The following is a 20,658-nucleotide window of genomic DNA, read 5'->3' as shown; positions in this document are numbered from 1 at the left end:
TCTCTTTAATCTTGAGTATTATTTTTCTAGGAACTGAATTATTATATAGGTTGATTCATTTTATAATAGTAATGTTTCAATATGTAATATTATTGTACTTATATTTTTTTGTCTTTTAGCAAGTGTTCCGGAAAAATGCCAAATTAATTAGACAGCTTATTCTCATAAGAAAGTATTGTTCTAGTTCTGGAAAAGAAGTGTGGAGTCATATAATATAATGTAAGCTGGTATCCACTGAAGTAGATAAATGTATTTACTACAAACATTCGTGAATATCCAGATCCAGCAAATGAGATGGAACTCATTTTCTGTAAACACTGCAATTTCAGAAAACAAGCTCTAAAACTCATTTGAAAATGGTTAAAATTTGTGGCCTTCAGGTGGAAATGTCTAAAAGCTAAGGTGCCAACACATCTTAAGAACAGCAGATTGGAAAAAGCTAGCTGGTTTTATTTTTTCTCCAAAACATTGCTGCTTATTAAGAATGAATATTCTACAGGAATATTCTTCCTGCACTCCATCATTTTGCTATTTGTACCTAAACCTCTAATCAATTTTTATATGTGATTTCTGTGATGGAATTACAGGCAACCAACTATGGTAGAAATTGACAACACATTACTCATAACTACGAGGATATCTGTTGTATTTTCCAAGAAGTGCCTATGCTTCTCCAATAAAATTTTGGGTATCGTTCTAGTGTTCACCACACCCAAGAACTATTCTCAAAAGCATGCCCTGTTCTCATGAGATTTTTGGAGACTGTGGAGACCATGCAAGACTAGGATGTCTCTCGCACAACTTTGGACCCTCTGGAAGTCAAGTGAGAGGGCCATGCTCATGTGCCTCCAGACTCTCAGAAAATGAGTTTGTTTTATTCGTATTTCATTTTTATAATCATTTCATGTTTCTTTATATGATATATAGCACCACACATGATTAGACTGTATTTTTAAAAAATAAATTTATATGTAAATAATTGTTTCTCCTTTCATTTTTTCTGGGGAGTGGGGGGAGGAACATACCAGCAGAATCAATTAGGCATTTTCTGAATGTTTGACATGCCGAGATCAAAATCACACGAAGTGTTAGTAGCACTTTATAATGCGTTAGTAAGACCATACTTGGAATATTGCATCCAGTTTTGGTCACCACGATGTAAAAATATGTTAAGACTCTAGAAAGAATCCAGAGAAGAGCAGCAAAGAATATTAGGGGGGCTGGAGACTATAACAGGAAGAACAGATGCTGGAATAGGGTATGTTTAGTTTAATGAAAAGAAGGACTAGGGGTGACATAATAGTATTCCAATATCTAAAAGGTTGCCATTACAAAGAGGGAGTCACCTATTCTCCAAAGCACCTGAAGGCAGGACAAGAAGCAATGGATGTAAACTAATCAAGGAGAGAACTAACCTAGAACTAAGGAAATTTTTTCCTGACACTGAGACCAAGGACTTGCCTTCAGAAGTTGTAGGTGCTCCAACACGAGATTTTAAAGAAAACTTGGACAACAACTTTTTTGAAATAGTATAGGATTTCTTGAGCAAGGGGTTGATCTAGAAGACCTCCAAGGTCCCTTCCAACTCTGTTATTTTGTTATCTAGAAGGCAAGGTACTGTATGCCAGTGAATAAATAAATACTGTATTGGAACTAGATTCCCCGTTTGCCTTTTGTTAAAAGACTTTGCAGTAAAAATGCAGTATTCCCCATACAGGTACAATCACAATAGAGGCCAAAATTTCCATTGCTAATTAAGCTGTTGTTAAGTTAGTTGTTCCCCATTTTATGACCTTCTTGCTGCAGTTGTTAAGTGAATCATTGCAGTTGTTAAATGAATCTGGCTTCCCCCATTGACTTTGCTTGCCAGAAGCTGGCTGGGAAGGTTACAAATGGTGATTCCATGACCTCGGGAAAATGCAACTGTCATTAATATATTCCAGTTGTCAAGCACCTGAATTTTGATCACAGGACTGCAGGGATGCTGCAGTGGTCATAAGTGTGAAAACCAGTCATAGGTCTCCAAAATTGGGACCAGCATCTCCATTGCTAAGCAACACAGTTGTACACTGAAACATCACATCATCACACCAGACTTATACTATCTGTTCTGATGCTGTTCCTAAGTGAATCAGCCAGGTCTTCAATCATGACATCACATGACCTCAACTTGATATTTCCTATTGCATACTGATAGCATGTATATTATTTTCAATTTCATGCATAATCTTGATTGCTCTTAATATGAAATAAAAGGAATTATTTTCCTGTTTCAAAATATCCCCTGGGGAACCAACTACCCACTGATTTTAAAGAAAACTTTTTCAATTTTTTGCATTTAAAAGAGGTTATATACCAGGGATACGGTGGCTCAGTGGCTGACCTTGTTGATCCAAAAGGTTGGCAGTTCAGCGGTTCGAATCCCTAATGCTGCATAACAGAGTGAGCTCCCGTTACTTGTCCCAGCTTCTGCCAACCTAGCAGTTCAAAAGCATGTAAAAATATGTTAAGACTCTAGAAAGAATCCAGAGAAGAGCAGCAAAGAATATTAGGGGGGCTGGAGACTATAACAGGAAGAACAGATGCTGGAATAGGGTATGTTTAGTTTAATGAAAAGAAGGACTAGGGGTGACATAATAGTATTCCAATATCTAAAAGGTTGCCATTACAAAGAGGGAGTCACCTATTCTCCAAAGCACCTGAAGGCAGGACAAGAAGCAATGGATGTAAACTAATCAAGGAGAGAACTAACCTAGAACTAAGGAAATTTTTTCCTGACACTGAGACCAAGGACTTGCCTTCAGAAGTTGTAGGTGCTCCAACACGAGATTTTAAAGAAAACTTGGACAACAACTTTTTTGAAATAGTATAGGATTTCTTGAGCAAGGGGTTGATCTAGAAGACCTCAAGGTCCTTCCAACTCTGTTATTTTGTTATCTAGAAGGCAAGGTACTGTATGCCAGTGAATAAATAAATACTGTATTGGAACTAGATTCCCCGTTTGCCTTTTGTTAAAAGACTTTGCAGTAAAAATGCAGTATTCCCCATACAGGTACAATCACAATAGAGGCCAAAATTTCCATTGCTAATTAAGCTGTTGTTAAGTTAGTTGTTCCCCATTTTATGACCTTCTTGCTGCAGTTGTTAAGTGAATCATTGCAGTTGTTAAATGAATCTGGCTTCCCCCATTGACTTTGCTTGCCAGAAGCTGGCTGGGAAGGTTACAAATGGTGATTCCATGACCTCGGGAAAATGCAACTGTCATTAATATATTCCAGTTGTCAAGCACCTGAATTTTGATCACAGGACTGCAGGGATGCTGCAGTGGTCATAAGTGTGAAAACCAGTCATAGCTCTCCAAAATTGGGACCAGCATCTCCATTGCTAAGCAACACAGTTGTACACTGAAACATCACATCATCACACCAGACTTATACTATCTGTTCTGATGCTGTTCCTAAGTGAATCAGCCAGGTCTTCAATCATGACATCACATGACCTCAACTTGATATTTCCTATTGCATACTGATAGCATGTATATTATTTTCAATTTCATGCATAATCTTGATTGCTCTTAATATGAAATAAAAGGAATTATTTTCCTGTTTCAAAATATCCCCTGGGGAACCAACTACCCACTGATTTTAAAGAAAACTTTTTCAATTTTTTGCATTTAAAAGAGGTTATATACCAGGGATACGGTGGCTCAGTGGCTGACCTTGTTGATCCAAAAGGTTGGCAGTTCAGCGGTTCGAATCCCTAATGCTGCATAACAGAGTGAGCTCCCGTTACTTGTCCCAGCTTCTGCCAACCTAGCAGTTCAAAAGCATGTAAAAAATTCAGGTAGAAAATTAGGGATCACCTTTGGTGGAAAGGCAACAGTGTTCCATGTGCCTTTGGCATTTACTTATACCGGCCACATGACCACGGAGACGTCTTTGGACAGCACTGGCTCTTCAGCTTTGAAACAGAGATGAGCACACACCCCCTTGAGTTAGGAACAAATAGCACATATGTGTGAGGGGAACTTTTACCTTTTATTCAGAAAAAGAATCATTTTGAAGTGACTAGGTGGAAAGATTATCAGGAACAGCTTTGGAAGTGGTTGAATGGATCTTATTGAGAGTTGAGCATTGTACAAATTTAACAAATAATCTGAAAAAAAGATCATTTTAATGATTCAAGGCGGGATGCTTCCTTTGTGCTCATGCATGTCATGAAGTATCTTTTGCAAATATTTTTATCCAAAGTAGCTTATGAATTATATATTTTCCATAATTTTGTTATTTTTGCAAATAATTGATACACAATTCAACTTGCACAATTTCCTGGTCAGATAGTGTACTACGTATTTGTATACTTCGCTCCAATTTCTAAAAAGCGCTGTGTACTCTATATGTGTGGGTGTGAAATTTCTGAGATGACGAGTATAAAACATCCTGTCCATTAGCTGGATTTAGCTATTTCCAAAACAAATTGTACAAAAGTAGCAACACATGCCTTTTAACTTTTTTTTTTCATGTTTATTTTCATTGTATACTCATTTTTAGTCTTCTAGGGAAATAGGAAAGACTAGAATGACTCACAAAATTTGAAATGCAGTTTGTTTATTTGTTAAACCATTTTGAAGCTTTTCAGTGAAAGGAGCCTAAACTCATCACAGGAGAGCTATAATTATTGCCTATTCTTAGATAAGTTAAGAGAGTAACTTTTACAGTGCTTTTTCCCTTTGTTTTGTGTATGATGAGTTGCTTCTTTTTGTTTTATGTTTTTTGAAAATTGATTAGTAAAAACTATTTGTTGACTGCAAAGGAGAAGAGGAGGAAGAGAACCATGGAGATTAATAATGAAACTAATAAATTGCAAAATCAAAATCAAAATATTCTGTTTGGTCACTGTGTCTACTACCTGGGGAATTCTGGGAATTGAACACCACATGTCTTAAATTTTCCAATTCAACAAATACTGCTTTAGCCCATTCTAAATAGAATAGAACCGTGATGGCAAACCTATGGCACGCGTGCCCAAAGTGGCATGCGGAGTCATGTCACCTGTCACGCGTGGCCTTGCCTGTTTCTGGCGCACATACACATGTGACAATAAGCTGTCCTTTGCTTGTGCAGCAGTGCTAAAACCCGGTGTGCGCAAGCGCGTCAGCCAGCTGATCATCGGGGCACATGTGCACCAAAACCCAAAAGTTCGGCTTTTCTAGAGCGTGATCCCTTCGTGTGCGGGGCAGTGCTAAAAACTGGCCTGCATGCTAGGACCCTGAAGTTCAGCTTTTCTGGAGCGTGGTCCCAACAAGCGCGCGTGCGTGCATTTCTGTACCTTTTCAGCACTCGGTGCCGAAAAGGTTTGCTTTTTTACATCGCAAAAAAGGCCTTAAGAGTTGTAAACCTAATCTTGCATAGCTTCTTCTCCAAAAACACTACACTACTAACCAGAGCATATAAAACATTTGCTAGATCAATTCTTGAATACAGCTTGACTGTTTGGAACCCATACCTCATTTCTGACATCAATAAAATTGAACGTGTCCAGAAATATTTTACAAGAAGAGTTCTCCATCCTCTGAATACAACAAAATACCCTATGCCACCAGACTTGAAATCCTGGGTTTAGAAAATTTAGAACTACGCCGCCTTCGACATGACCTGAGTTTAACTCATAGAATCATCTATTACAATGTCCTTCCTGTCGAAGACTACTTCAGCTTCAATTGCAACAATACACCAGCACACAATAGATTTAAGCTTAATGTTAACCGCTACAATCTTGACTGCAGAAAATATGACTTCAGTAACAGTTACAGTTTGGAATACACTACCTGACTCTGTGGTTTCTTCCCAAAATCCCAAAAGCTTTAACCAAAAACTGTCTACTATTGACCTCACCCCATTTCTAAGAAGTCAGTAAGGGGCGTGCATAAGAGCACAAACGTGCCTACCGTTCCTGTCCTATTATTTCCTTTCGTTATATCCAATTAATATAGTTATTACATACTTAACTCATATATATGCTTATATATTGTATAGTTATTTCATGCTTATGCTTATATATACTGTGTGACAAAATAAATAAATAAAATAAATCACTGGAATAGAATATGGTTATCCGATCTCTTCTTAAAAACTTCCAGCGTTGGAGCATTAATCTGGTGGTGATGCCACCTAACCCACATTTTTCTATCTTATCAGGTAGTAGGTTGTTGTCTACTTTATCAAATGCCTTATTGAAGTCCCAAGTAAATTATATCCACAGCATTTCTCTGGTGCACTAATTTTGTCACTTTATCAAGGAATGTAATAAGATTTGTGATCAAATGATCAAACTAGGGCAGTTTGATTTTAAGAGTACAGTATATATAACTAAAATGAGAACTTGATAATGGTGCTCAGATTCATACGAGCAGGCATTTCCTGTGCTTACGCACTATTCATTCAAAATGTGCCTCAAGGAGGGGGAAATCTGCCTTAATATTACATTGCTGAGAGGTGCCTAGGCGACCGCAGCTGCGCGGTAAAAGATCAAACCACCACTAGATGGCGCTCACCAGGAGTTACGAAATCTCTCCCTCTCTCGCCTGCCGCCTCGAGCTCATCGGGATTCCCGCAGCTGAGGCTCGCGAACCCCAGACCCCGAAATTGCAGGGAGAGCGATCGGGCGAGCTAAGCGCTGCCCCGAGGGCAGAGAAGCGGCGGGCGGCGCAAGCGCTGAAGAACGGGAGACGGAGGAGGAGCCTGGTTGGATTATGGCGTCATAGCTGCCTGGGTGTATGCGCGCTAGGGAACCCGGGTTGCTGCAGTAGCAGAAGAAGCTGCCGTAGGACGCGAAGAAGAGCCACATCCGACGGGAAGGTGAGGTTGCGGCCGCAGCTCCTCGGACTTCGGAAGGGCCACGAGCCAGTCCAGCATGTTGCGCAAGGCTTGCTGAGGAAGCTGCGGCTCCTCTAGTCCGAGCGGGCGCGAGGTAAGACGGGCGCCCTTGCAAAACGGGTCCTTCTCCCCGCTGCTGCGGGTTGCCCTCCCGCGCTCTCGGTTGCAAACGCTGCTTCCCTGAGGGGCGGAGGAGGACGGGGGGGGGGGGAGGTGAAAGCTCTGCAGCAAGAGTCCCAGGCAAAGAGGGTGAGGGGCGGCGAGGCAGGGGTAAAGGCGGCGGCTCAGCGCCGCGTCCTCTTCCCTCGCCTGCTTTGCGAGGAGCTGTCAAATAAACACGAAGGAGGGCGGGGGAGATTCGGCGCTGCCCCGCTTCTGCTCAGAAGGGGCGGCTTTTTTTGTGTGTGTGTGTGTACCCCATTGTTCGGTTTTGTTTGGACAACTTGGGGCGGGGGGAGACCGGCGCGTGACGGGCTCTGCTTTGCCTCGGCCCGCCGATGCCGTGGGGAGGACATATTTAACAACCACGGATGTGCATGTCTCGTAGTAGGAGGGATGCTGGATGTCTTTCTCTGGCGCTGCTGCGCGATCCGATAGCTGCATTTGTCTGATGCAAACCGGAGGGCGTGCGTCGGACAGGATTTAATTAAAAAAAAAAGGGAGGAAGAGAAGATGATTGTACATTGGCAGGTTCAGGGCTTTTCTTTTCTAGGACATAATCCAGGGTTATGTCTTGCGGAATGGGTTCCCAGGAGTTTTTGCCCCGGAGCCAGGCTTTTCCTTCCTTAATCTGGTTTCTTGTAACGGCCTTTTTTACGTAGACGATTACATTATAGGTTCCTGATTCATCTGTGAATTGATGAGACCTTTAAAGGGATCAACTTGATACTTTCCCGAAATAATCCTAAATCTTATGATAAAAGACATTTATTAAAACTATTTCACACAGATCACACGTTTCTTGTAGAGTGCTAGTCATCCAGGAACTGTTGCAAAGACGCTTAATTTTAGGCTTGGGTTACTAATTTTAAACGACTGCCCACACAGTCTACTTTATAGGGTGCCTCAGCAACAAGACCCATAGTGTTGCTCATCTCTGGCCAGTCTCAGATGAGAAGGTGCTGTTGCTAGAACAGTTCCTTCTCTTTTACTGGAGTCTTCTGGGGCTTGGGGTTATCTAAAACCTTTCTTGAATTGTTGGTTTATTTTTGAACCTCAATCAGATCCCTTTTTAAGTGACACCAAAGCTCCAGCTGATTTACAATACCTCATCCTATCTTGCTTTGGCCTGGTGCTTGATGTTAATTTCATTTGTCCGTTTCAGATGTTTCTGCTTTTTAGGATTATGGTAGGATTTTTAGGATTATGGTAGGATTTTTAGGATTACAGTATTTCTATTTGTCAATGGGAATATCGGCATTTGATTTTACATTATATTGAAATTGCTGTGTTTGAACTTAAGGGGGAAAAAAGAAAATAGCTATGCAAGGGAAGTGTCTGGTCTCTTTGGCAGCCCAGCATAAATGGAACTGCAGGCACAGAGCCCAGTAGTTTGATGGGAGAGGCTGGTCCACCTGGAACCCGGCAGTTCGCTGACCTCTGGAGGCCCATCCTCCAAGTGCCATGGATTGTCCATGTGAAAAGTCTTTGCAGTTGCTGGGAAGATGCTTCCATTCTTCAAAAGCACTTTAAATCAGCTTCATCTTAATCCTGCCTTAGCAATAGGTTGACCACAAGATGGAGGTTATAGTAATGGGGGCAGGTTCATAGTACAGCAAACAGAACAGGCAGCTGAACTTTTGTCATACATGTAGAAGATCTACAGATATCAATGGGGGATAAACAGCTCAATTTGAGTTGATTTGGTAGGTCTGAGTATGCTTTGCGTAGGCTTCAACCCATGATCATTAAAAAGAATATATATTTATGCTGGAAAATAGAATACAAATGCTATTGGTGCTCACTGAAACAACTGAGCTTTAAAAACAATGTTAGCCAAACTTTTAATGAAACCATCCTGCAATAGTTTTGAATAGATTTACTGAAGTGTTTGCAATTTATCTTTTTAAATTTTATTTTGTTAAAGACACAGCTATACAAACACACACACACACACACACACACACAAAAACAGTAATTGTGTAAAATAACACAACTATCGATATGTAACTGTACAAGAAGTTACTCTTTGCTACAACATGCCATTTGTTCATGATTATACAAAAAACTGAAGGTTAGATATTCTCAGCTTCTTGCTTAATATGTACCAGAAACCTAGATTGTATTGAAGAAAATTTTTTTCTGTAATTAATGTTTCTGCTTAACCTCTCCTACTTGATTACATTTTCAGCTAAGGCTACATTCCATAGTGTCTGGCTGTTTAAATATCCTGCTTCATTCTTCATAAATAAAGTACAATATAGCTTTTCAGGAGCCAATAGCTCTTTATTTCATGCTTCTACATGCAAGGTATTATATGGCGATAATAGAGTCAATAAGCGGGAAGGGGATAATGTTTCTGAATAATCCTGCAAAACAGATAAATAGAGAGATAGATGGATAGATAGATATAGATATAGTTATATAGATAGATAGATTTTTTTTTAAATGAATAAGCTTTGCCACCATATATGAAAGTAAGCGCCAACCTATCAGTTTCTCCTCAGACATAAATTATACTTTTTTATAGATGCATTACAATCTCACTGAGAGGAAGGGCAGGGAGAACACTAACTATGAATTATTTTGAGATATATTCTGTTTTTGGCAGATACAGTTTGGGTGGGGTTTTTTTGGATGAAATATACAGTCAACTGTTCCAAATAGTTTCATCAGTAGGTTCTAATATTATTCTCCCAGATATTTTTAATGCTAGGAATTTATATACTTATAGATCCTTAAGACCAAAACTTCTGCATTTTTATCATATTGTAAAATTAATTTCTGTGTGATCATTAATTGTTTTTTTTACTTCTGATTTAACCCTGGAGTTATAAATAAAAAATATTCATATTATTATGTAAAGCCATTAATATTAGCTTGTTTTAGATCTTTAATTAACTGCTTTCCTGTTTGGGATTGTCCTTTACTATATAGACCCCTTAATCAGTAGAGACCTGCTAAATTACATTGTTTATGATCAAAGGTTGTCTGATGAAATAGATTCACTATTTTATTCTTTGCCTAGTTTAGCTTTAAATTTAACAGTGACAGTACTTTTACAAGTTCTGTATCACATTTCTTGTCATAATTATGGTCACTGTTTGTCTACCATTTTAAAAAGCCATTTTAAATTAGGCACAGATAGCATCCTTATGTTTATAGATAACAGACTTCTGTGCTTGTTTTTTTGCTTCCATATATATGATTTGATATATGATGTCATTTGATAACTCTTGGAATTGCTATCTCAATCTAAGGAGGATATTCATTTTAATTGCAGATCTTTTCCCAACCAGAAGTATTGTAATCTAGGTTACTTATCTCTCATCCTGATAGAAATAAATCCTGATGTAATTAGTTGTGTTTATCCTAGAACCCTTTTTTTTCCAGCTGCAAGACTGCCACCCACATTCTTTAATCCTGGTGTGCTAAAGGGTTTATTTATGCATCGTGTGTTTTCTCCTATTTATGCTAAACTTTATATAATTGGATTCTTTGCAAAATGCAAACATGGTAGTACATGTTTGCTTGTAAAAATGTTAATCTTATATTCCCTGGTAGCTGATATCAGCTTCAGGAGATGTTTCATACAGTAGAAATACTAATCTGTGAAATGCCAAATAAAGCTATTCCTGCCTGCTGCTCTTACCTTAAGTGCTAAATTCTCTGCCATTGTTTTTTCTGTTTACTCATCTGTTGAAAACGTTAAGATAACATTTCTAAGAAAAGTTTTGAATTAATTTAGAACTACCATACCTTAAACAGATGAGAAATTTAACTTTTTTTTACCACCAACAGCACTGGAATATATAATCTGTGGTTTTCTCGAATTAAACCATTTCCATTCCAGAAAAATGGAATTAGGTCCATATTTTTTTATGGATTATGAAATAATTATAGTGGTCCTGAAAGATCCCTTGACACCCAAAGTGGTAAAAGAGGAAGTAAAGAAGAAAAAGATCCTGAAAGAAATACATCAGGAAAAATCGATAGCATGTAATTGCAAATGTACATTCAGAATAAAATAAACATTTATTTAATATCTTATTTATGTTTGTTTTTGTAAGGCCTGAGTAGACTTATCAGTAATGTTTATGCCGGTTTAGCTCACGCTGGTAAAGCCTGTTATTAAGAACACAGTAGCCTGCAATTACTGCAGGTTCCAGCCCGGCCCAAGGTTGACTCAGCCTTCCATCCTTTATTATAAGGTAGGTAAAATGAGGACCCAGATTGTTGGGGGGGCAATAAGTTGACTTTGTAAAAATATACAAATAGAATGAGATATACAAATATAAAATATACAAATAGAATGAGACTAATGGCTTATACACTGTAAGCCGCCCTGAGTCTTTGGAGAAGGGCGGGGTATAAATGTAAACAAACAAACAAAAAAAAAAGTACTTGTATAACTCAAAAAATATAGTATATATGTGCTTTGGCTGCCTGTCAGAAGTATAGGTGAAAAGCACTTAACGATGCCAATGACCATCATCCAATTTAGCCTATCTTTTTTTTATAGGCAGTCCCAACCTCCCTCAGCCAAATCATGCATTCTAGTTGCCTATGTTGGACAGGCCTATGATGCACAAAGGAAGTGGCAATTATCATAATTGGGTAACTGAGGAAGTATTGCCATGTCACCTGCTGCCCCAGACTCTGCAAATATCTCTTCCAGAGAATATACTCGGTAAATGAATTTGTATGATTGCTTCCTAGGAGAGAGCATGATATATTTACTCTGCTATTTGCCTATTTAGGTGCCATTAGTTGTGAAGAAGGAAACGTATCCATGCATATGGAAAACTAGTACTGCGTCACAGTTGTGCTTGTTAGGACTTTTGTCTGTACCATTTTTTTGAACACTGTGAGGGAATATTTGCTTTTCTACACAGAAAGATGTTTTCCATTGTTTGAATGAAACCAGACTCTGTGTCTTTTGTATCTGTTGAGACTGAAGAAATGTGTATAATTTGGTTCAGTCATTGTGAAGTGAGATGAAAACATTTGGCATAAGAGCTTCTAACCAGCTAAGTTTAATAGTTTGGCTCTGCTTTTGCCTAATATTGTAGCTCTGTAATAGCAAAGTGCTATTATTTTCCCTTTCCTTCTGTTCTTGTGAGAAAAGGATTAAAAATAAGGAAAGTATAATATTTTACATTGAGAATTTGTCATGTTAAAGGTAATACAAAGTGGTTTTAATAATGACAAAGGAAAATCAAATGATAAAATATATTTTTTAAAGTAGTATTTCTACTTTGCACTTCTGCAGTGAAACACTTGTTGCAGCATTCATGGGAATACTTATGGTGAAATTCAGTTCACATACATGCTCTGATCAGGACTCTAGACCTCTTTACAAGTAGTCCTTAATTTATGACCAAAACTGGGACTAGAATTTCCGTTGCTTAAGCAAGGTAGTTGTCAAGTTAGTCAAGATGGATTTTACAACCTTTTTGTCAGGTGGTTAAATGAATCACTGCAGTTAAATGAATCACACAATTATTAAGCAATTCTAGCTTCCCCCATTAACTTTGCTTCTTGGAAGCTGGCTGGGACGGTCACAAATGATGATTGTGTGACCCGAGGACATGTCAATCATTGTAAATACATGTGGGTTTCTAAGCACCTGAATTTTGATCACATGACCATGGAGATACTGCAGTGGTCATTAAGTCTGAAGACGGTTATAAGTCACCCTTTTTCAGTGCTGGTGAAATTTCAGTGGTCACTAAACAAATGGTTGTAAATCAAGGACTACCAGTAACTCCTTTTTTCGAATGAGCAAGTACTGGATCATAGCAAATACTCCCGCAAAATTTAGTATTCTTGTACAAAATTTATAGTGATTAACGATTTGCATTTCAAGAAAGTATGTTTGAACACAGTGGGTCTGAATTGGTAATCACATTGCCCTGAATAGTTCCAGAGATAATGACTTCTGTTTGCAATGCCGTTTATCTATTTAATCAATGTTAACTATAGAGTAAAGACATTATTCCGGTTTGAAATATTGAACTTTCAATTAATTGGTAATTTTGATGGCTAGGAACTGTTCACAAAACAGAACGGCAAAGAAGATTATTAGAACCTCAGCAGAAGTATGAGGTGTCTGTTCTCTGATTTCCTCATTATTTTGAAAGATTGTTTTCTTGTTGGGAAATCAGACTGATGTGTTTAGTAAATGTCTAACTATGAGACATTCATTTTTTATTACGGTACTTCAATGACGATCTCTTTGGGTAGATTAGTAGAAAACAAGATTGTGCAATTCTGTACCAAGGTATGATTATTGTCTTATTTTTGTGCAGTTTTAGTTCAAATGAGACAACTTGTCACCTTTTGGGTCATAGTTTCGGAGATACTTCCTTACCAGATTCTTCAATGCTTTCAGTAGTGGCAGAACTTCTAATGTACTTAAAAGTTTAAGGTTCTTAAAAATTCATGGGGGTATTCAGAGATGTATCTGTCTTGAAAGTAATTCACGTTGAACTATATAGCACAGTCAAATATCAGAGCTGATCAAAAAAAATGTTTTATGACATTTTATATTATGTCACAATAATACATGATAATTTTATGTCATAAAATATTTTATAAAATTTGCCAAATTTCAATTCCAGGAGAGTCATGGGTCTGATTTGGATTGCATTCTGTAAGTTAGTCCTTTTGAGATACCTTCGTTAAAAAAGTTTTGGCTTATGATGCACCATTTCACTCAGTTAAAGTTTGGAGACACAATAATTTTAATAGTATATAGATACCTTTCATTTTTCATAACCATGCCTGTTATTGTGGCTAAGTTGCTATTGCAATTATATTTGCTGTTTTGCAAGAAATTTTAGCTATAAATTTGACTATAATTTCTAGAATGCTCTTATCTAAAGCAAAAATAGTCCTTCCTTCCTTCCTTCCTTCCTTCCTTCCTTCCTTCCTTCCTTCCTTCCTTCCTTCCTTCCTTCCTTCCTTCCTTCCTTCCCACTCTCCCTCCCTCCATCCCTCCCTCGCTTTCCAGTGGAAAAGAACAGTGGGAGCTTTTGTAGCTTGGATGTTGCTGAAGTACCCTTGGTATTTCATATTTGTGTGCCCAAACCTCTGTTAAATATCTTAAAATAATCAGGTGGGCATGCTCATATTGTATAACAGCTCACCTTCAAACCATCTTTCCAATTTTAGCAGAGCAAGCAGTAATACAGTCAGATGAATTTAGGCCCCGGATTTAATGTACTCGCTGGTGAGATGATAAACCATATATATTGTTCTTTGGAAATGTGAGTCATTTGGAAAAAAATAACACATCGAGTTCTTTTAAGTATGTACATGTCCCTTTGACTTTCCCCTAATTAGAATGTGGTTTCAAATAGAAGGGGGAAAAAGATACTTCAGAGAATAATATCATTCCCATCAGTTTTGGTTTGTTCTAAGCCCAGAAATTGATCAACAACATGTCAAAGGGTATTTATAAACATGTTGATGATGTCACTGGAAGTAAATAAGCCAAATCATTTAGGAAGCCTTCCTCCAGTGCTGAATATCTGCATAAGAGGGTAGAGACTCTCAGCTACAAGTTATCCATATCCTCAAATGCCTATGTATATGGGAGTTGAGTAGGAGGTGAAATATATGCTTAGCGCATTTGCTAACTTCCTTCTCTTAGTTCATCAAAGCCTGTATTGTCAACAGTGATAAGTAGATATTCCATGCAAAAATTATCTACAGCACTTTTTTTTTGGAGATTCATGGGCTTGAATCTCAGACTTTCTTGCATGGAAAACATATATCTGTTTTGCTAATAAGTGTTGTAAATTCATTGTTTCTAACATGCGTGTAATATATGAATTTTGTGACTTCCTTTTAATAAACACAGATATTTCTTCCATGTTTTAAAATGAATGGTGGCTATGGTACTGTTGCATATTTATAAATCATATTCAAATGTTATTTCTGGTTTTGGATAAACTAAGAGAACCATTTATGGAAGCCTGGAGCCATGGAGATGATAGCATTTGAAAAAAGTAATTTTTCTGGGGTATTGTGTTAAGCAATATAGCCACAAAGTCCCTTAAATTATTTCATTGTGACTTCCAAGTTTATTTTGTTTCTAAATTAATTTTAAAAAACCCATAGTTGAAGCAAATATTTTAAAGGCGTAGTGTGACGCAAAAAAGTCTGGATAAATTGTTTTCTTTTTAAGATTAATCAACTAAATGAATTAGTGCTTATTTTAAACTCTGTCCTTCTTGAATAAGTTGTATATACTTGGGAAAATATGAGAATTATTCTTAGTTCATTTCCTAGATGCATCGCACTGAGCTTACAAATGTGACATGGACCAGGTTTACGCTTCCACTTTACATAATCTTGCTGGATTCCAGCCCTTAATCCCATAGAGAAATGTAAAGGATTCAAGATCCTAGAAGAATCTTCTTAAGAAGAGAAGGAGAAGGAATTTTATTCTACATTTAATCTAAAAGTGGTGGTAGTTTTCACAGTATTTTTGTAGATATGACTAATAGCTTTTGATAGGCCTGTGTGCCACAAATTTAATTTTTTTCTTAAAAATTCATTTAACTAGTTGCCATCTCCATGGGCACTGGATTTGTAATGTTTTTCTGCCTTTAATTTTGTTGTGTGAAGTGTTTCTATTGGTTGTGTTGTATTTAGTAATGCTGAATTGAATTGAATATCTTAAAAACAGCAATGGTTTCTGACAAGGAACGCCTATTTCATAAAGATCTTGAAATTACGTAAACTTGTAATTTTGAAAAGCTTTTGATAGTTTCCTTTCTGTCATTGATGAGTAATGTTAAGAGTCAAGAAATAAGAATTTAGGTCCTTTTTTGGATTAGTTAGGAGCTAGTTAAAACAGGAAGCAAAAGTCAAAATAAATACTCTATATAATTAACATAATCATTTCTTAAAGTAGTTAAATGTCAAGTATAATTATTGTATGTATCAAGTGATAAGCCCTGAAGGAAAAATCCCTAACTTCCGGAATAGCTCATTAGCATATTGAGTTGACACAGTCTAATTAGAAAATACTGTATATATTGGTTTGCTTATATATTTTTTTACTAGAAAGTTATGAAAATAATAACTGTTATTATTTCCTACTAGTTACGTTTTCATGTGCTTTTTCATATGGCATTCATCCATATCTGGATCTCTGTACTTAGTACAGAGTTGTACTAAGTTGTCTCTTTATGGAGATAGATGAACCTGAAGAAAGAGCATTTGGGCCTGCTGGAGAAGGACACAACTGAGATTTCTAAAATTATGAGGTCTACATAAATTCCGCACTTCTCCAGAATAATTTGGGCTATTAAGTGAAATGGGTAGTAAAAATATTAGAAGAAAATACAGCCCTTAATTTAGGGAAGTGGCTGCCTCAAGGTATGGTTTAAAAGCTGGCTTTTAAAGTTATTAGACCATCTTTACAAATGATGGTCATGACAGAAATCTAAATTTAGTACTGTAGGTGTCCTCACTGCAACTTCTGGAAGAGTAGAGATGAATCAGATGGGTCAATTGCTTTGATGTTGGCCTTGGGGAATTTGCAGAAGATGAACTAACCTAGAAGAGCTACTCCTGTGAGACATTACCATCTGAGATAAATTAGTTCTGTAGCATAACTATTAGATGGGTTTTTTTTATATAATGCCTCCTCTCTAGTACTAAAATGTTTTAAAATTTCAGTTTCCTGGCAGTTTCATCCTGTGAGCAGCTCATTTGCTTAGCACACCAACCAGTTATTATAATATATTATGTGGCACTCCCTGCCTACAATTCTGGGGAAATGAATTAATATAAATACTTGAAACGTGTGAACAGTCATTGAACTATCCAATGACATAGGCCTAAAAAACAGAACTTGCTTTACTTATTTGATTCTTAGTCCATTCATTCAAATGGGTGACTTCTGATAAGGTCAGCTCTTAATTTCTTCACTTTAAGAAGAGGGAAGGCACAAGCAAGTTCTTAAAGTGAAAAGATCACTCAACCCTGAGAGGAGATTTGAAAATGAAACTCAGAATACCCCCGCCTTGGTATTGTATAGTAGAATAAGATGGAATGAGAAAAATCACCTGGCTTTCAAGTTACTTTATTCCATACTACAATAAAGAGCATTCCTATCATGCCTGATTCTTGACCTTGCCTGCCAGCCTCTGAATGAGTGACAAACAAGATCTGACTTTGCCTTTGAAAAGTGCTACCATCTACCATGGCTTTTGTGAGGGTGGCAGTGTCAGGGTTCCAAGTAACACCCCCAACAAAAGAAAACCCTGAGGTTTTGCTGCATTAGCCTTCCCAATTTTGATGTGATTGGTGGGCTTTTTTAAAAATGAACTAGTAGAACCAGTAAGAGTAGGAGAGTAAGGTGACATACCAAATGTTGAAGTCCTGAACCATAATGGCATTTGATCTGATTCACAAATTTTCTTTTCTACTTCCCATTTTATTTATCCATTAAAAAAAAAAATTGGAACTAAATTATGTTGTAAGCAAGATGCTCTATGGATACTGAACAAAGCAGAACAAAATTTGGAATGGTAGGAGAAGTCAACCAAAGAAAGATCCAGTTAGAGAATGGACTAGATCAGTCTAGGAGGTTACAGAGAAAAACATTCCAGGAAAAAAGTCCCACCAGTGCATCCCTCTGGGAGAGGTAGTTGGGCTGTGGTGTTGAATGCTGCCCAAAACTCCATTCTTAGCTCCTCCTGGTCACATACTATATACATTCCCATCATGTGCTTCCTAATCCACACATAGCAATAGCTCTTAGACTTACATACCACTTCATAGTGCTTTATAGCCCTCTCTAATCTGTTTACAGAGTCAGCACGTTGCCCACAACAATCTGGGTCTTCATTTTACTGACCTCAGAAGGATGGAAGGCTGAGTCAACCTTGAGCCGTCATGTTCAAATTCCTGGCAGTGGAATGCAGAGTTAGCCTGCAATGCTGCATTTTAACCACTGCGCCACCACGGCTTCTATCCACATATCCACAAACATATAAGATGCATCCCAAGGAGTCCACATTTAAATACACAGATAGTAAGTAATATGAAAGGGCACTCTGCATTTTCATTTTTTAAAAGATGACCTGTCATTCTTGTTGGCTTTTCCTTGAGTGGAGAAAAATATATCCTTTGGGGAGAAAATGATTTACAACAATTTCATTCTTGGATAAACAGTTGAGTGGAAGATCAATTCAAATACTGCATATGCATAACTCTCCTTTGCTTGAATTTGGAATATGTCTCTTGCAAAATAGTCATTTAAAAAAAGAGTAGATATTTTTGGAGAAAGGAAAATTTCCAACTTGAAACAGAAGCATTGAGCTTCAGGCATTTTTATGTGACTCTTAATCACCAGTGTACTTTTACCCCTACAGCAGTGATAATACATCGAAAGCATGGCCTAATAATATTAGGCCTAATATTGGCCTAATATTCTGGATCTACTATCTAAAAGTCATACATTAGTCACATATTAGAAAATACATGTAAGTATGTACCATATTTTTCAGAGTATAAGACGCACTTTTTCCCCTAAAAAGAGGGTGAAAATCTGGATGCCTCTTATACTCAGAATGTAGCCCCGCCCAGCTTCTCAAACAGAGCTTTCAGAGACTGAAAAAAGCATCAGAAACGAAGCTTCAGAAATGAAACCCCCAAACAGAGTTTCAAAAAAGAAGCTCCCACACAGAGCTTCAGAGGCTATTTTCTGAAGCTCTGTTTCGGAGGCTTCTGGAGGCAGAAAAAAGTTTTTTCTGAAACAGAGTTTCAGAGGCCAAAAAAAAAAAAAAAAAAAGCAAAAAAAAAGCAAGGCACAGAGCTCACAATGAAGGAACCTGTTGCTAAAATTCACCTCTGGGAACAGCTGATTGGGAGTATTCCCGGAGGCCAATCCACCTGCCAATCAGCTTTTTTCTTATTTTCCTCCCCATAAAATAGGGTGTGTCTTATACTCCGGTGTGTCTTATACTACGAAAAATACAGTATATTTGGGAACGATTGAGGACAAAAGAAGAAGGGGACGACAGAGAATGAAGTGGCTAGATGGAGTCACTGAAACAGTCTGCGTGAGCTTAAATGGACTCCGGGGGATGGTAAAGGACAGGAACGCCTGGAGGAACGTTGTCCATGGGGTCGCAATGGGTTGGACACGACTTCACAACTAACAACAACAATGCATAATTGTATACAGTATTAAGGATAGTAAAGTCAAACAAAATTTAGGAATTTTAAATTTAAAAACAATTATAACAAATGAACAGATAAACAATACAACACAATACATTTGACCAGTAAAATTTGACCTAGTAATTCAAGTACTGTGTTTCCCCGAAAAAAAGACCCTGTCTTATATTTTTTTTGAACCCTGAAATAAGCGCTTGGCCTTATTGCCATGCGCTCAAAAGCCAGATTGGGTTTATTATCAGGGGATATCTTATTTGGGGGGGAAACAGGGTATCAGCCAGAAAAAAAACAATATAGTTATGGGAAAAGGGGAAAAAAAACAGGGATCTACATAAACAAGGTATTGTATTTTATTTTCCTTGTTGAGACATGAAGAGAAATCTTAGTGGCATAGAAAGAACAGCTTTTATTGGCCAACCCAAAAAAGTAGGCAGCATACAAATAAAATTAGTAAATCACTAACCCTCGACATTTTCTCTTTTATTCAGCCTGCCTCTCTTTATTTCTGTTGAATTTGAATCCCTTTGACTTCCTGAATCTAAAAGAAAGCTTTTAGTGGTGATTTCTAGTACCTGAAATCTAGTAATTGTGTCTGGAAACAGCCTGGCAATTAGTGCAACTTGAGAAGAATCAACATGATGTGCTGACTAAGCACTCATTAATGGCTTCACATCTGGTATCTGGCAACTTTCACAATGCAATCGCAGTTAGAGTACACAGCTATAAGCCCATCTGGATGTAAGTAAGAAATGCATGTGTGTTCTTTTTTTTTTTAAAAAAAATTCAACTTCTTTATTTGTTTATCAAATGTATATAGGTGCCCATCTCATGAAAGTGACTTTGGGCATTGAAAGTTTTTGAAAATCCTTAGCCTTTATTTTGATGTTTTAGTTTAGTTTTCTTGAATAGAAGAATTCCAGTGGCTCTTGCTACTAAAATAATGTGTTGATGTTGGATGGGATTATGGAATTAGGTTCCAACCAACATGGAGATCACCAGTGGAGAGAAAGTTTAGTTTAGATATGAATGGCTTCCAATTTACCTAATTAAATTGCCCTTCAGTGTTGGAAATATACTTGATGTAACATCTATGTTGTGTGAAGGGAAATACTGTGTGGATAGAAGTTCTGATGGCTGTTCTGTATACAAAAGTGACTTTGGACTTTCATTTCCTTCATTCTCTGCTATTGGGCTCAATCCTTTCCTTTGCTCTCGTGATTTTTTGGCAACAGCACTTCAGTTTCTCCTATGGCTGCCTGGCCTTTACATCAGTGGAAACCAACTTCATATTTTTGTGATTATAAGAAGAGGCAGCTAAAGTTATCAAACTAGTTAGAGAAGTTTAACTTGGCAAGATGTCTTTTTATTAGCAATTAGCTGTTGAATGTTAGTATCAATGTTTGGCAAATATATGAATAGA

General features: G+C 37.4%; 1 protein-coding gene across 6 annotated transcripts in view; it reads left to right on the top strand.

The window, feature by feature from the left end:
* The first annotated feature begins 6,600 nt into the window (after nucleotides 1-6,600).
* Nucleotides 6,601-20,658, top strand: part of INPP4A (inositol polyphosphate-4-phosphatase type I A) — a 134,767-nt gene continuing 120,709 nt past the window's right edge. For 2 of the 6 annotated variants that reach the window (XM_058186426.1, XM_058186423.1), the window contains exon 1: nucleotides 6,601-6,969. The gene's annotated coding sequence lies outside the window, so the exon portion shown is untranslated. Of the gene's footprint in view, nucleotides 6,970-17,868; nucleotides 18,091-20,658 lie in introns of all 6 variants that reach the window. The other 4 variants (XM_058186428.1, XM_058186427.1, XM_058186425.1 and 1 more) reach the window with 3 other exon arrangements.

The sequence above is a fragment of the Ahaetulla prasina genome, chromosome 5, assembly GCF_028640845.1.
Source record: "Ahaetulla prasina isolate Xishuangbanna chromosome 5, ASM2864084v1, whole genome shotgun sequence".
NCBI lineage: Eukaryota > Metazoa > Chordata > Lepidosauria > Squamata > Colubridae > Ahaetulla > Ahaetulla prasina.
Note: the sequence above shows the minus strand (reverse complement) of the source record. Positions and strands in the feature narration are given on the sequence as shown.